Here is a 14,147-nt window from a genome sequence, read left to right as displayed (position 1 = left end):
CCTATAACATGTGCAACAGTCTAGGGCATGTATTCCTCGTCATGGAGCAGCGGGGTAATATTTTATACAAATATGAACAATCCACGCTTCTTTTAACATTTTAAAAGTCATACACTATGGGGTTCGATTCCCGGTCAGGGAACCAACCCCAGCCATTAGGGTTGTACAAGTCAGTGCACTCTTAGTGCCGGTCCCAAGCCCGGATAAATGGGGAGGGTTGCGTTAGGAAGGGAATTCAGCGTAAAAACATGTGCCAGATCAAAACATGCGGATGATCCGCTGTGACGACCCCTAATAGGAGTAGCAGAAAGAAGGTTTTTTATATACTATGGCTTATCCTAGTACCGTAACACTACTCTATACTTCAAGGCTCTTCTCTGTTCTGGCACCGAGGTGGTGGAATGAACTTCCCCTAGATGTCCGTACAGCGGAGTCTATCTTCATCTTCATATCTTTATTTCTATACTAACAACTTCCTGGAGTTTACTGGTGTTCCGTTAACTTTTCGAAAGGAGTCGCCAGGGTCAGAGATTATATGGCGAGGGAACAGTCCATGATAAATTCTTACGACACTGCAGAATATCCAGGATGGAAGGATTTGCTTTTTGCATTTTAACATAACTGCATTGTTTTATATAGGAGAGAAGAAACGCGGTTGTGAGAACGATTTAAAGTTCAAAGCCGCTATAACTACAGCTAACTCATTTCATAGGCACTCAACAACATTAAACATTATTATAAACGGACAAACTGTACAGTGTGTTAACATGATGGCTGCTGAACTGCTGCAGTGTAAGGGAAATAAAACACTTCCAGACATGCTGCGATTGCATCCGACCACATCATACCATCCAGTCACTGAATATTTTCTTCTAACAGTCTAACATAACTGCTGTTATGTTCTGTACATTCCATATTCTAGAAAATAAATGCAGATAACAGCAACATACTGAAAACTGTACAAGAGAATAAACACAGCTATGAGTCCCATTATGCCCCCTTAGTTTTTATGTTGGTGTTGCATCCTATAAATTCTCAGGATACATTTCGAAGCAATCTGCTTACCTTTCTGAACCCTTGCGCCTCGTAGTTGCTAAAATCCTCGTATAGGGAATGGTGACGTTTTCCGAGCATGCTGCCATTCTCCTTCGTTATGGTCGTGAGGCTCAGGCTTGCCATGTTCACAGTGCTCGACGTTCCCTTCTCTATTTCCGGCTTTTTCTCCTCTGGTGGTTCTGTTCCTACTGGAGGTTCAGGTTCACCTGCACTGGAGGCAGTTACAGAAGAGAAGTGCTGCAAGGGTTCAGGGGGTTCCGGCGAGGTGCACAGGTCATGCATAGCTCCCTTTTACTGCACGCTGAGTAAAGCAGGGGAGGTCAATACTACGCCAGAAAAAGCACATAAAATTGCAAGGCAACAGGAAGGCAGTGTTGGAGCTTCATTCAAGCCTGAGGCTGAAGCGATTACGGTGATCAGTAAAGGAATAACAGCCCTTTCGCTTTTGTGAATCAATGGACAGAGAGACATGAAAGGCAGTAGGGGTTCGTTAAGAGAAAAAAAGAGATAAGGAGAACAGCCCGGCATAGGCTGACTTTGGAGTTTGAGGTGAAATGATCGGTTTGCACTCAGTGCAATTGCACAGCGCATTAGTTTGAGAGTCGCCCCCAGGAATCACGTCGAAAAGCAAAAATGCACTGTCACAGTAAACGAGCGATCAAACTGGTGCCTATTCATAGAAAAGCAAGAACTGCATCACGACAGAGAACAACTGCTCCTCTCTTGTACTGTAATGGTAAGGTGGACAGGACTTAGCAGTCAACTGTGCAGAATGTCCCTCAGAATCATGCTCAGATGAAAATTGAGATGAATGTCACGTTGCTTCCTGGGGTGACACAAGTCTGCATGAGACAGTTTAGTCCATACGTAAGGATGCAGCTCTAAAGCTGTCTAAAGCACATCTTTATGTGCTACCATTAAGTGCAGGCTTCTGCTCCCTCATAAGATTGTCTGAGGATCTCTCAAAAGATACAGGATGCCTATTTAAAATGAAAACGCTTCCTAAATAAGCTCCTCTACATGAAAGCACGTTTGTACATTATGTATCCATCTTCGTCTCTTCTCTCTTTAAAACCCTCCTCTTCTGCAATCATGCCACTTGAAGGATAAAATGAAACAGTCCTCTGCTTATTCCCTGCTGCCTAATCCGTGCTCGCCGGGACAACATTTTATCCGAAAGGATGACGGACGGAAGAATGCTCGGTTGAAACCTGCCTGAAAAAGCCAGTGCGTGTTTGTGTGTATCTATATGATAAAGAAGGAAAATGGGGGTGGGATGGCTGCAATCAGCCAACCAATTGCAAGCAGGCAGACTCTGAGTCAGAGCCAATCTGAACTGCGGAGAAAGCTGGTTTCCATGGAGATGACGCTGGAATGATGTTCGTGCCTATTGATTGCTGAAAAGGCAGCACGGTGGGCTGTGGGACGGGCGCACACGAGTGGACACACACACGCACACTTTGCAAGCATTACCATCGAAACACAATGTTGCCGGTGACGTATGGAGACGTGATCGCTGAATACAACAGCCCGATGTGGACAAAACAGGAAATTACATCATGCCATCAGCTCCACAACAAACACATTATATCTCTTCATCCTGCTGTATACACACAAATCGAACTGCCACACAAAATTCACAATGAATCCCAGTTAAATAAATGTCACAAGCAAGTGTGTGTGTGTGTGTGTGTGTGTGTCTAAAAAATGAAGTTTATTAGATCCCAAACCACTTCCCAAGGATTCCAATCGCAGACATCATCCTGTTAATTACTTTATTGCTTCCTACACTCCAAGAGTTTAATTTCAGAGATATTAACTCTGTCTTGGAGTTTATTTTTATCTCTGGTGCGCACTTCTTGGCGCAGTCAGTTTCATTTTTATGGGAAATAAGGACATCGCATAATCTAACACAGGTGACTGTGAAATTCGAATAAACTTCTATTGCATATGTACCTGGAGAGTAAAACTCTTAGATGCAACAGCTTTTAATTAGCTGTTAGATAAGACATGTTACTTATACAAGGTCATAGAAGGTATCAAAACAAAATTTGAGGTGGAATCTGAGGCGATAAACCGGACAGTGTGGCTAAAAAAACAGATGCTCTGCTGTGTTCATTACTAGCGCTCGCTGCTTCAATTAAATTAAATGAATCTAGTTGTATAGGCTGGCTTTTAAATACACAAGTGACCAACTCAGCATTCAGTGTAACCTGATATGCTCAACTGAATGAAATGGAAATGCACTGAACAACTTAATCCGAATGGTCGATTTGATTCAGTTGGGGGTTTGAGACAAAGTACAGCTCCTGGTTGACCTTCATCCATCCAGCAATTCCGCATTGATCTACAGAAACGAGGCCAGTTTTCTTTAACCACACACTATATACAGTCAGGAATCAAAAAAGAATAATTACAACAGGAACCTAGCAGTGAAAAAAATAAAATAAAATCTCTACAAATCTCTGTGGTGCAGGTAGACTGCTCCTGGATTCAATTTATGTCTTATATGTAAAATATTTTACTATATAATGTAATATATTTCTCTGCAGGAAATAAAAAATTAAATGTAGAAATCATATTTATCGTGTCGGATGTGTCGGAAAGCAGCTTGTGATGAGGTTAGAGAAATTTTTTCATCGTACTTAGTAATAGATCTGTCCTGTAATGTGTAGACTGAAGAACCAGAGGAGAGCTTAAAGATGAAGTCATTCATAAGTATGAGGAGAAGGCGATTTATGTCTATATCACCTAGATAAGAAGAATCTTTGCTCATTTAAATTTATATGTGTACAAAAATAAAGTACTGTATTTTATTCGTGAAAAAAACTCGTGCTTTTTTATTTTTCTTGGCAACAGCGTTACAGGTTAGTCAAAGAAACTTAGAAATGAGCATCAGAAAATAATGACATAATCCTCATCTTGAACACACGCAGCAACACTGGAAAAATGCTGTGCCGGTCTTTTCCCAAAATACCGCTATGCTCCTAAAGGAAGCGCAACATATTTCACCCGTTACACCGTGTGTAACATGTCTTTCGTTAAAGCCTGTGTAAAGTACATTAGTGTATAAGGCTTTTAGACAGGTGTGGTTTATTTATGTTAAAAATAAAAATATTTGTAAAATTCAGTGCGACTTATATATGGGTGCACTTTATAGTCCGGAAATTATGGTATAATATTAATATCATTAGATTTAGAGGAGTTATGTGGAAGAAGTGGAGAAAAAAATGCACAGAAAAAATTAAATGTGTCCAAGACTCTCTGGACAGACAACTGGTTTCAGGCTTGTCACTACATTGGTATATGTCTTTATACATTTACATTTACATTTGTGCCATTTAGCAGACGCCCTTTTCCAGAGCGACGTACAAAAGTGCTTTGAGTCTCTAGCAATAAATAAATATACACTGGTACACAAGATTACAAACCTAACATAAATATAACTCTTGAATTCTACAAAGCAAACTTGGAAAGTGCTCATTTAAGTATTTCAGAAAGAGGTAGGTCTTCAATCGTCGCTTGAAAATAATCAGGGACTCCACTGTAGGGACATCTAGGGGAAGTCATTTTATCCAGTACATCCAGTATACTTAGAAGGTAAGATACAATGGACAAAAACCCCCAGAATCAAATGCAGCATAAAATATTAAAATAGGGCCAGTTTCTCTCTTTCACTATCGCACTTGCCACTGTGATTATGAAATGTTTGGCGAATTGTGTCTTCAGTGACTCTTGGGTTATGTTAGTCGTAATCTATACTCCATTCTTCTTTTTTGTATTCCACACTATATACATGTGTACGGAATGAACTCAGACCCTGATGTTGCATTCCAGTTGTCAGTTAAATTTATCCTTGGGTACCTGGGATCTCACAAATTTGTGTGCAAGGGCCACCATGGGAAAAGGGTGTTTATCACACATGTGTATGCACAGCTGTACACAATGCCAATTGATAGTCCCACACATTTTAAATTGACATCACACTGATTTGCATTAAGTAACCCCCTAACCCCCCCCCAAATAACCATATCTGGCAGTTTTGTGTTAAAAAAGCACAGTAGCATTGTAAAGCTGCTTGTTTTAAATGACAGAAAACAATAATAAGGTATAAAATTGATTTAGACTTTGTCTAATAAACAAATTTCAACATATGGATATCCTACCTAATGAGGGTAAGAACACAAAGGAGGCTAGGGGAAATTCATTCATTAATTACAAAATACTACTTTTACACCATCTAGACTTTACAGGATGGTGATAGCTAAAAATATTTATGCTGAAAATGTAAGGGAGAAGAGGGCACCCATTTACATATGATTTGGCAAAGAAATTTGAAAATACTTGAAGAGTGGTTAGGCTTCAATTTAACTGTGAATTCACTATTATGACTTCTTGGAGATAAATCAGTGGTACCAAACATAGCAAAAAATTGAATTTACCTTTTCTAAGATTGGTTGTATCACAGCTGCGAGATTATTTCATGCAAATGGAAATGCCCCCTAAATCTCTGGTCTAAAAGATTGGATTGATGGCATGAATGAAAATGCATCATATGAGAGCATGTTGGGAAAACTGCATAGTGAGGAAAAAAAACAAAACAAACAACAACCATGGTATCATTTTTGGCAGCAAATAAAATGGTGATGAGCAGGACTATGTAAAAACTGTATAATTTACATGTGCTCTTGTTTAATTTTGTTCCATTGATGGTGACTAGTGGATTTGTAATTGATAGGAAAGGTGAATATTGCATACTGTGGTGATGTACGAAGTTTCGACTGTTGAACAATAATAAAAAGTTGAATTACAAAATTATTATTTGAATTATTTTTTCATATTTTGAGTACTTTCATTTGGTTTTACATTTAGAAACTAGTGGTTCTGGACAATGTGTTCTGATATGAGAGATATGAATGAAAGTATGACTTGTCATTAATTAACTCATAGTTAATTAGAAAATGCCAGTACCATCCCCAATCAATTTTTAAATGCATAAGTAGCTCAAAGTCTTATAACAGAGATCAAATAAAATGGTACTGGGTTAAGAAAAGAGACTGATGACCCACTTTTTACTTTCTACAAAAGAGTTTCCAGTGGTGTGAAAAAATACATTAATTCTCTCCACAAAGCTGCAAGAACCAACTGCGTCAACTCTCTGCATCTTAGTGCAATGAAATCGGTGATTACCCTCCCAATTATGCTAATGTGATATGGAAGCCCTGCATAATTATTCTACCAGCTATTATGCTACGCTCAGTAATCTACGCACATGCGTAAGCAAAACTCAAGAAATCAGTACACACAAAACCATGCTTATGCATGATTAATACATGCGGTGTTTCGTCCCAGCATTGTACTGGTTTAACCTAAAAAGTAGCTACGAATTTTAGAATCTCCTGTCAGATCGACATTTAGCTCACATTGGGATTATACCTATCCCAGATAACAGATGGAACATTTATAAATCTGGTTGGCACACAATGATACTAAAAATTCTGAGTTCTGATTGGTTGAGTACTAAAACAGCGAGACAGGCATCCAGGTTAAATATCATATTTCATTTAAAAGGATTTTTGTTTTATGAATTAGAATTTAATCTTCTTATGGAAAGTGCATGTGACAAAACACACATGAAATCACATCTAGAGCCAGGGTTGTCCTCAATTTGTTAGAGACCTCACTAATAGACAAGGTCTGTTTGACAATGATATTAAGTTTTAAGATCCAATTGTTATTATTGCTTGTGTCTAAGGATATTTGAAAATATTTATCATGTTCTACGGTGCTGTGAAAAAGTATTTTCTGATTCTTTTTTTTTGTTGCATAGTTTGAATTCAAAATGCAGTTTTTTAAATGATGATTACATTTTTTTAAGGCAAAAAAAAAAGCTGTCTAAACCTGCCTGAACAAGTAATTATTTCTATGGCTATTTTTGATAGCCATTATTTACAAACAAAGAAAAATTTGGAACATTGGTAAAGCTTTCCAAAAGTGGCTGGCCTACAAAAATGACTCCACAAGCACGAAGAAGACTTATCGAGGAGCTCAGAAAAGAACCCAAAGACCTCACTTAGCTCAGTTAAGGCCAGCGCTTATGATTCAACAATAAAAGAAGAACACAAAGGCTCGTCTCACATTTGCCAAAAACATCCTCAAGACATTTGGGAAAATATTCTGTAAACTGATGAGACAAAAGTTTAACTTTCTGGAAAATGTGCATCCTGGTACATCTAGCGTAAAACTAACACAGTGTTTCACAAAAAGAACATACCAAGAGTCAAACATGGTGGTGGTAGAGTGATGGTCTGGGGGCTGCTTTGCAGCTTCAGCACCTGAATGACTTGCCATCATTGATGGAACCATGAATTCTGCACTCTACCAGAAAATCCTGGAGGAGAATGTCTGGCCATCAGTTCACATCCTCATGCTCAAGTGCCCTTCGGTTATGCAGCAGAACAATGATCTAAAATGCACCAGCAAGTCCACCTTTGAATGGCTCCAATACTAAATAAATAAAGGTTTTGGAGTGGCCTAGTCAAAGTAACTCAAATCTGATTGAGATGTAGCATGACCTTAAACAGGCCGCTCATGCTCGAAATTGAAACAATTCTGCAAAGAGGAGTGGGCTAAAATTCCTTTACAGTGATGTGAAAGGCAGTTATCGCTTGATTGCAGTTGTTGCCGCCAAAGGTGGCACAAACAGTTATTAGGTTTAGTGTGAAATTACTTCTTCGCATAGGGCCAGGTACGTTTAAACAGCTTCTTTCCTATAATAAATAAAATCATCATTTAAAAACTGCATGTTGTATTTACTCTGGTTATCTTTGTGTAATATAAAAAATTGCTTGAATTTAATCAAATTTAATGTGCAGTATATTAAACTGTTTAGCAATTGATAAATAAAACGATAAATAGAAATTGTTTTGAATTATTTTTAGACATACCTATTTGTGAAATACTTTATATTGACAATTACAATTGACATTTTTAAAAGTCTTTATAAATAAGGCCCAATTGTTGTTCCTAGCAGATTTCAGACAAGCAATAATCCATCATCTGCCAAATTTCCTGAAAGAACTATTCATGAAGTAAGGTGAAGAATGTGACCTCCAAAGCATGAATGGAAAACGAACTATGGGTCATAAATACTGCCTTGTTTTCAGTTTATCCTTCATATCAAGCAGCAGCTCAGTTATAGTTCTTTTTTTCAAGGACAGGAAGAAAAAAAAGGACTGAAGACTGTAAAGGAAAAGACAACAGCGATTTAAATTAGACAGAAGCGTGTTTTCTGGCAAAGGAAAAAAAAAAGACTGAAAAGGAAAGAGGAAAACAAAATAGTTGACTAGGTCCAGAGAAAGGCAATGCTAATTTTCTGCACACTTCAAAGACGCAGCTAATCTCACACATGCTCTGACATACAATTTTGGACAATTATACCAAAAGCCCTTCCACCAGAATGGCAAATTTATTTTTTCAAAAGCAATACACTAAACTCCTGGTTTATAGATTATGGGGTGTTTTTTTGTGGGAAATTGTGGGCAAGTGGCAGTTTTCCCCCAAACAGTAAAGGAAACCATTCATTTTAAAGACAAAGAAGACAACGATGCACAAAGGAGCATCAAATCCTGAAGTTGCATCAGATCAAACTTGGGTTTAATCAATAATTGAACACTTGTTCAAGGCAATCTCATGTTTTGGGGATGATAGAGGGAAGGAGGGGCGGCTCGCAGGCATGACCTAGTTATGCCACCATCCGCCCCGTCTCCCCCGAAACAAAAAGACACACAGAGACTCCCATCCCCGAGCCCTGACGAACCCAACCCTCAAGAGACTGAGACTTCAAATGAATCCTAAATAGTGCTTCCCAGTATGCAGAACACGTAGACAGACAAGTACATCTGCCTGTCTCAATCTGTCACGATTCACATGATAATTTGTGAAGTGAGATAAACAAACCAAGAACTGAATATCTAAATTTAAGGCCATTATAGTCAATCAAATGACTGTCACATGACACACACACACACACACACACACACGTTTCCTGTTTGTCCTGTTGTCCTCAATAAGCACCTTTATAATTCTAGTTTGAACCACCTCAAGATTTTCTTGTCTGTTGTTCTTCTCATTTTTATGTGCTTATGTTTATACATCGTTGTTCTTAGTCCTCATGTAGATGTTGATTTATACAGTTTTGTTTGTTTTTGTGAACTTTTACATCTAAATGCTGCACTTTCATCTGTCTATTCTATTCTATGTCTGAGTGCAGGCATGCAGAAGAGGGCAGATAGCAGTTTCATACAAGTACATTATGCTTCCCTGTAATGTAGTATTATTGGCAGTTTGAAAAATAATAATAATAATAATGTGATAGCTGCCTTGATGTCTTGGGTTTCTACCTTCTCTGGTTGGTAACTAAAGGCTGATAGAAAGGAGCTACAGTAGTTATTGGATAGAAATTCTCATATGACCAAATTGTAAAAGGGGAAAAAAGCATTTATTAAAAGCATATATCAACTGGCTCTTAATTATTCCTGTAGCTATTACAATAATTAAATTAGTGTAAAGAATTGTGCACTTTTCTCTGATTACTTTTCTTTGTCCTTTTATTGTACTTCTGTAGAAGCGATTAAAACAACAAATTACACTGTTTACTGATCCGATTTTAGAAAACTATATCATTAGGCAGCAGGAAAGAAATGAACCTGTCCCAGATGCCTATGTTATATAAACCCCAACCAAATAGGGCTAATAAAGGGCTAAACCGTGCTCTTAAACCTTCTAACCTGAAACACTGCTTGTTCTTCCTTCTACCTGTTTTCTGTCTTTCTTAAACTTAAGCAAAATGTCACACTGTATTTTAATCTCCTCCTGGGAACAATGCATTTTAAATTGCAGCTCAGCAATAGGCCACATTTCTGTCAAGATTTAGGAGAACACATTAATACTTGATTTACGCTAAGCTCCACATCACCGACTGACAGTCTAAAATTAATCACTGCTATGAGATATTTCAAAGGTTATATGTGTGAAAAAATGGCCCGATCAGCCAAACATACTTGTAAGCAAAGATGCATGCACATAAACTAAATGTGTAGTCATATTTTAGGTGTATAAAGGTGTGTTAAAGTGACGCCTTTAATACAAAAAAGTGACAAATCCATTTGTCAGCACAGCTGCGCCACAAGTCTGTGAAGCCTCTGTTACCTATTCTGACAGCTGTACCAAATTCTGCCTAACACACAGACACACACACACACACACACACACACACACGCCCCACAAGAAGCTTCAACAATTCAAAAAGAATACAATTGACTACAGCTATATGACTACACATCTTCTTCTTTTGGCTGCTCCCATTAGGGGTCGCCACAGTGGATCATCCGTCTCCATACTGTCCTCTACATATGCCTCTTTCAAACCAACTACCTTCATGTCTTTCCTTGCCACATCCATAAACCTCCTCTTTGGTCTTCTTCTTTTCCTCCTTCCTGTCGGCTTCATCCTCAGCATTCTTCTACCGATATACCCCATGTCCCTCCTCTGCACATGTCCTAACCATCTCAATCTCGCCTCTTTTACCTTATCTCCAAAACGTCCCAGATGAGCTGTCCCTCTAATAAACTTGTTTTAAATCCTGTCCATCCTCATCACTCCCAACGAAAATCTCAGCATCTTCAGCTCTGCTACCTCTAGCTCCACTTCCTGTCTTTTACTCAATGCCACTGTCTCTAAACCATACAACATCGCAGGTCTCACCACAGTCCTATAAACTTTCCCTTTTACCCTTGCAGATACTCTTCTATCACAAATCACTCCTGCTATCACTCTTCTCCACCCACTCCACCCTGCCTGCACACTTTTCTTCACTTCTCTAACACACTCTCTATTACTTTGCACTATTGACCTCAGGTACCTGAACTCCTCCACCTTCTCCACCTCTTCTACCTGCAACCGCACCCCTCCACTGCCCTCCCTCTCATTCACACACATGTACTCTGTCTTACTCCTACTGACTTTCATTCCCCTTCTCTCAGGCACGAACCTAAACCTCTCCAGGCTTTTCTCAATCTGCTCACAAATCACAATATCATCCACAAACATCATAGTCCACTGAGACTCCTGTCTGACCTCATCCATCAACCTTTCCATCAGCACCGCAAACAGAAAAGGGCTCAGAGCCAATCCTTGATGCAGTCCAACCTCCAATTTAAACCAGTCTATTGTTCCTACTGCACACTTCACTGCTGTCACACTGTCCCCATACAATGTCCTGCACCACTCTCACATACTTCTTTGACACACCTGACTATCTATATGGCTACAAATTAAAAAAATATATATACACCAGTAATATAATAATAATAATAGATTATTCGTTTAAATAGTATTAATTTCTACGTGTATTCTGCAGTATGAATTGTAATTGTATTTATCAAGTAACAATTTGACTAGGCAATAAATTAGCAAAACCCTAATAAACACTCATTTTTAAAATTTTTAAAGTGGCCAGCAGTAAAAAATAAAAATAAAAATAAAAAAATAAAAATCACATCACACAATATTAGACTCTGTGGGGTTATACAATGTTATATCTCAAGTGCAAAAATATTTAATAAAGTGCACACATTCAAAACAAATGTAATGAAACTAAATACAAAGAATCAATGAGCAAAGAATCAATGAGCAAAACTTGAACTTGAGGGTACAAAAACTGAGCATGAACAAAAGCCATGCAGAGACAAATATCGCATCTCAGTCTCAACTTCTTTCTTCAGCCTTTTCTAGTCAATAAACACTTTGATGCACAAACAGACATGGCATCTTGATGTATAGTGGCTGATGGGAATCGTAGTCTGTGACATAATCCAGACATGTGAGTAAATCAGGCATTACAGAAATGGCTGACAAACCCAAAGGTGCCAATACTTATTTCCCAGAGAATGTGAAAAATAAAAAAATTAATTTTTAAGTAATTTATTCTGAATTAGAATCTCAAATACTGTATGTAAGCACTTAAACACCACCATATATAAAGCACTTAATAAAGATGAATGTGAATAATTTAAAATTCAGTTTTTTTTGCCTCTTTTCTGCTTGTAAAAGACGTTTTTTTAATGATGATGATGAACACTTTTCTTTATTATGATGTTGCATACCAATTTTACTAAAAAACTGATTCTGTTAAGTAAAGCAAAACAATTTTTTTCCTAACATCAAACTGTTAATTACATTTACTGAGTCCTTAATTACTCGTTTTTAATTTTTTTGTTCATTCAACTAGAAAATGACTTAAAAACACCCTCATTAGTCTGTTTATGTGTTCTGTGGTGTTAAATGCTTCAAAGTATGTTTTTTTTTTTATCTTGTTTGTGCAGGTGCAATAAATAGCCTGATTATTACTGGCTAGAAACTAATTTCTTAATACCATAATATTGCCCAAATTGAATAAAAAACAGATTATCAGTGTTGACACAAAGAGACTGACAGATTATTGTGCACATACAGCAACTGGTGAAGCACTCAGAGATCAATTGTGAAAAAAAATTAGTACCTTTCAAAGAAATGTTAATGGTTTTCTCTAAACATACCATTACAAACCATTACTTGTTAACCATTAATACCATTACCAGTTGTTGTTTTTTTATGTATTATCACCATTAAATCATCAGACTAAAGAAACCATTGCAAAAAAATGTATTTGGTCCTTAATGTTATCCACTAGACATAAGATGGCACCAATAAGAGGCAGCAAATTAACAGTAAAGACCCATATTCCAATTTCCATTCCATTCCAGTTTCCAAATTACAACCATTAAAACCATTGCATGTTTTATTTAGCTGAAATGGAAGTAAACTATTTGGATGTTGATTATCAGAATATTTAATGTACACTAACCTACTGTACCAACATAAATAGCCAGACCAAATCTTATTACCATCTATAACAAAAGCATTTGCTAGTAGTATTAAAATCATTGGCTGTCTATAAACCTATAAACATTATTTCTAGCATAAAGTACCATTTTTTTTACCATGTGCTGAAATCCTTTAACTAGTATTTTGTGCCTTCATTAAAACAGCGATGAAAAACATAATCTATTAATGCAGCATGTGTTGACAGAAAGAAAGGCAGAGGGAGACCAAGGGTATTACATTGGCACAAGAAAGGCTTACCCTGCTACACAATCTCTACTGAATTAATTTGTCTTTCGCAATAAGGGATAAACACTAGCTGCTTGAGGAGCTTTTTTTGAATTTTGGGCTTACAATTTTACTTACATTTTAGCTGCTATAAAGAATTATTTTAACTGGTACTGCCCTGGGTATAGAAAACAATACCAACTGGAGAAAGAGATGTGCCTGGGAGTTAATTCCTTCATATAAAAAAATATTCAAATTCATTTCTTAATTTTTTGTGCTATTGCTGCATCTTGTTGCTATACAAAATATACATATTTTTATATGAACAGAATTTCAATAAACCAACAAAAACAGGAGTTTAACCTTAACCTCAAGCTCAAGTGTAGTCTCCAAAAACTTAAAATAGGCACTGAAAAGATTATTTTTTAAATAGTCCCAGATTGCAGATATATATATTGATGTTGGATTAATTATCCATGGTTACAATTGCACTTTGTCCCTCTCAATTTTCTATCAGGTTTGCTTATGTTAGCTATGGAACTAACATGAGTACCGGAGTGTGTAATTATGAGTAATGTCCTTTCTACAGTCTTATACAGTCAGTTGACGTTATGGAACCAGGAGCTACTGAGCAACAAAAAATAGCTCAACATTTAAGATCATCATAGATCCAACACCAGCTTCTCCATGCCAGAGCATTTAAACACTCAAAAAGGTCCAATGTCCAAACTCTACATGAAGTGGAATCCAAATGGTGCTGGTACGTCTCTAGATTGTTCGGGATGTTTGTGGGGTCGGCATCTACTTCTATAAAAGTCCTGTAAAGGAATGAGCTATTTCCCTCTGTTTTGCTGAGTGTATGGTAATGGAGTTTTTGCAGTATTAAAGTGGGAAGAAGAAAGCTATTAGACTTTGTAGATTTTTTTTGTAGATTTTTTTGA

General features: G+C 37.4%; 1 protein-coding gene across 14 annotated transcripts in view; it reads right to left on the bottom strand.

Moving 5' to 3' along the window:
* LOC124378720 (RIMS-binding protein 2-like) overlaps positions 1–14,147 on the bottom strand; it is a 113,750-nt gene that overhangs the window by 95,489 nt on the left and 4,114 nt on the right. The window contains exon 1 of one of the 14 annotated variants that reach the window (XM_046838464.1): positions 1,066–1,114. The exons of the other annotated variants lie outside the window; for them this stretch is intronic. The gene's annotated coding sequence lies outside the window, so the exon portion shown is untranslated. Of the gene's footprint in view, positions 1–1,065; positions 1,115–14,147 lie in introns of those variants that run through there. 14 annotated transcript variants of the gene reach the window in all.

The sequence above is a fragment of the Silurus meridionalis genome, chromosome 25 (genome assembly GCF_014805685.1).
Source record: "Silurus meridionalis isolate SWU-2019-XX chromosome 25, ASM1480568v1, whole genome shotgun sequence".
NCBI classification, from domain to species: Eukaryota; Metazoa; Chordata; class Actinopteri; order Siluriformes; family Siluridae; genus Silurus; species Silurus meridionalis.
This window is presented reverse-complemented; position numbering and strand designations above follow the sequence as displayed.